General features: G+C 34.1%; 1 non-coding gene across 1 annotated transcript; it reads right to left on the bottom strand.

Annotated features, from left to right (window-relative positions):
* Positions 1-1,418: 1,418 nt before the first annotated feature.
* On the bottom strand, positions 1,419-1,525 carry LOC121204278 (small nucleolar RNA R71). The gene has a single exon (XR_005899206.1). It is a non-coding gene; the product is annotated as a small nucleolar RNA R71 (small nucleolar RNA).
* Between the last annotated feature and the right edge of the window lie 1,577 nt (positions 1,526-3,102).

The following is a 3,102-nucleotide window of genomic DNA, read 5'->3' as shown; positions in this document are numbered from 1 at the left end:
TGGAATGGCTTGTGATAAATATGTATTGATATGTATAAATGAGGCTTTAACATGTTTGTTGTGTGCTTAAATGATTGGTTGGTAGAAATCATGTTGGCATATTGAAAATTAATTTTGGCATATTTGGTAAAATATGCATATATAAGTTAAGTAAGATTCTATATTTCATTACATGATGGTAAAGTGTTATTTGAGATGTTTAAGAACACATTAGTTGTATGTGATGATATGTCATGCATAAGACTCGGTTTTGATTTGAATTAATTGTTTTAAAATGGCTTGTGATTATGTTTAAGTATTGGAGTAAGGGGAAGACAAATTGGGTGAGAAATGTGACTTGGAAAGTAGTCTATTTTTGTCCACACGGGCAAAGACACGAGTGTGTCTCTCAGTCGTGTGTGACACACGGCCTAGCACATGGGTGTGTGATCTGGTCGTGTGTCCCTTTCATCTTTAAAATGTCAAAACAGAATGCTCAAAATTGATCACATGGCCTAGCACACGGGCATGTGACCTGACCGTATGACCCAAGTCAAAAAGTTACACGGCCTGAGACACGGGCGTGACCCCGGCCGTGTGAGCCACACGGCCTGACCATATGGGCGTGTGTCCCCTACACCTAGGAAAAATTTTGAGATTTTGTGAAAAATTCTCTGAGCACTCGGTTTAGTCTTGACATGATTCTAACGCATGATTTGGGCCTCGAAGGCTCATGTAAGGGACTATATGATTAAATTTTATTGAAATATAATATGAATGCTAAACATTTATGAAATGTCTATTACTTGACCCGTAAACTTTGGTAATACTCGTAACCCTATTCCGGCGATGGATTCGAGTTAGGGGTGTTACATTTGATCTGTGCTAATACATGCATAGAAATATTCTGGATAATACAAAGTACTATTTTGATAAAGAGATTGAGAGAACCTTAAGGCAGAGGAGAAAGGAGTTGCGAGAGATGGAAAGAATTAGAAACGATCAGGTTAGAAAAGAGCCTTTACATTAGAATGGAAGGGATGTTGGTATTCCTCGAGTTGTAAATGACAGAGATAGACCCATCAAAGAACATGTAGTACCAATCTTAGATGATTTGAATCTAGGAATTGTTAGGCCACACATTCAGGCTTAAAATTTGAATTAAAGCCAATTATATTTCAGATGTTGCAAACTATAGGGCAGTTCAGTGGTTTGCCTATGGAAGATCCACGACTCCACTTATGACCTTTTCTGGAAGTCTGCGACTCATTCAGCCAGCAAGGTGTTCTTGAAGATGCCTTGCAACTGAAGTTATTCCTTCCTCATTGTGAGATCGTGCTAGAGCATGGTTAAATGCATTGCTATCAGGTACGGTGGCATCATGGAATGAACTGTGTCAGAGGTTTCTGCTAAGATATAATCCTCCTAACATGAATGCCAAGTTGAGGAACAACATTGCATCGTTTAGACAATCAAAGAATGAAACATTATATGAAGCATGAGAGCGATTCAAGGAGCTATTGAAAACATGCCCGATGCATGGTTTCCAATATTGGACGCAAATGGAAATGTTTTACAATGGATTGAATGCTCATACAAGAATGGTTGTCCACACATCTTCTAATGGGACTTTACTCGATAAATCATACAACGAGGCTTATAAAATTCTGAAAAGGATAGCAAATAACGAATATCAATACCCCACTATCAGAGTTGGAACTGGCAGAAGAGTTACAGGAGAAATGGAGCTTAATGCAATTACATCTCTAATAGCTTAGGTATCATATTTAAAAAATATGGTTAAAACATTGAAAAAGATCATCTACAGTGTAGGAAATGAAAGCAGCTATAACACCCCTAACCCGTATCCGTCGCCGGAACAAAGTTACTGTAACAGCTTGTTTTAGTTAAATCAAAATAATGGTTTTGAGACCAAAAATTTGAGATTTTAAAATTATTTTAATATTATTTTTGGTATTTACAGCATGTGAATATATGTGTGTGAAAATTTCGTGGGCTAATTTTATCGTTTAATAGCTCAATTTGAGGAAAAGGACTTAATCGCGTAAAATGCAAAAGTTGCATTCCACTTGTTAAAAGTGTTTATTTTATATGGCTTATTAAATTTGAACTCCTTATGTTGTAATTAGACCATTGATAAGGTTAATGGACATAAATAGCCTAATATTTGATGATTAAATGTTTAATAATCAAAGGTAAAAATGTAAACTATGTATTAATGTATTATTAATAAAATAAAAAAAACATAAAAATATGGCTTCATTCATCTTTCTTCAACCGAATAACAAAAGAAGAAGAATCCATTGAAGCTTTTTAACATTCGGCCATTGCATGATTAATTAGGTATATCCATGTTGCTCGATTTTTGATGATTTTTACGTTTTTGTAACGTTGCATTAAGTACTAGCTAGCCCGTACCCTAATTTCTAAATTTTTTTATGAATTTGTGAGTTTTCATTGATCAATTCTTGAGATTTTGAATGATTTTTGATGAATTATGAAAGGTTGATGGTAGATATTAAAGTTTTGTTAAGTGATTTTTAACAAAAATGTCAAATAGGGATTAAATTAAGAGAAGTGTAAATTGAGGGGTTAAATTGTGAAATAAATGAAAGTTTTGGGCTGTTAGGGATCTATAGATAATTCGGGTAAACATGGGTTTAATTGAATTTTGATTAATTTGTCTTTTATGAAATAGGGACTAAATTGAATAGATGTGGAACTTTAAGAGCTAAAGTGCAAAAATGCCCAAATATTTGTTTGTGGATTAAATTGAATGAATTGGTGATTAAATGTATTAATTTTGAATACATATAGACAAGAAAGAAAGAACTTGGATTTAGATCAGGGAAATCGAAGGTTATCAAGTAATTGATCCGATTCGTCAATTCCGAGTACGAGGTAAGTTTGTAAGGGATAAATGTTGTTACAATTATATTTTTAATGCTTTAATAATTGATAAATTGTATACATGTGACTACGATTGCGTACGATGATAAATCGACTATGTTGGCACTTAATGTGTGTTTCAAAATAGCTTCGGCTATAAATAACACTTAGTGTGCGAATTAGAATAGCTTCGGCTATATGAGGCACTAAGTG

Source organism: Gossypium hirsutum, chromosome A07 (assembly GCF_007990345.1).
Source record: "Gossypium hirsutum isolate 1008001.06 chromosome A07, Gossypium_hirsutum_v2.1, whole genome shotgun sequence".
NCBI classification, from domain to species: domain Eukaryota; kingdom Viridiplantae; phylum Streptophyta; class Magnoliopsida; order Malvales; family Malvaceae; genus Gossypium; species Gossypium hirsutum.
This window is presented reverse-complemented; position numbering and strand designations above follow the sequence as displayed.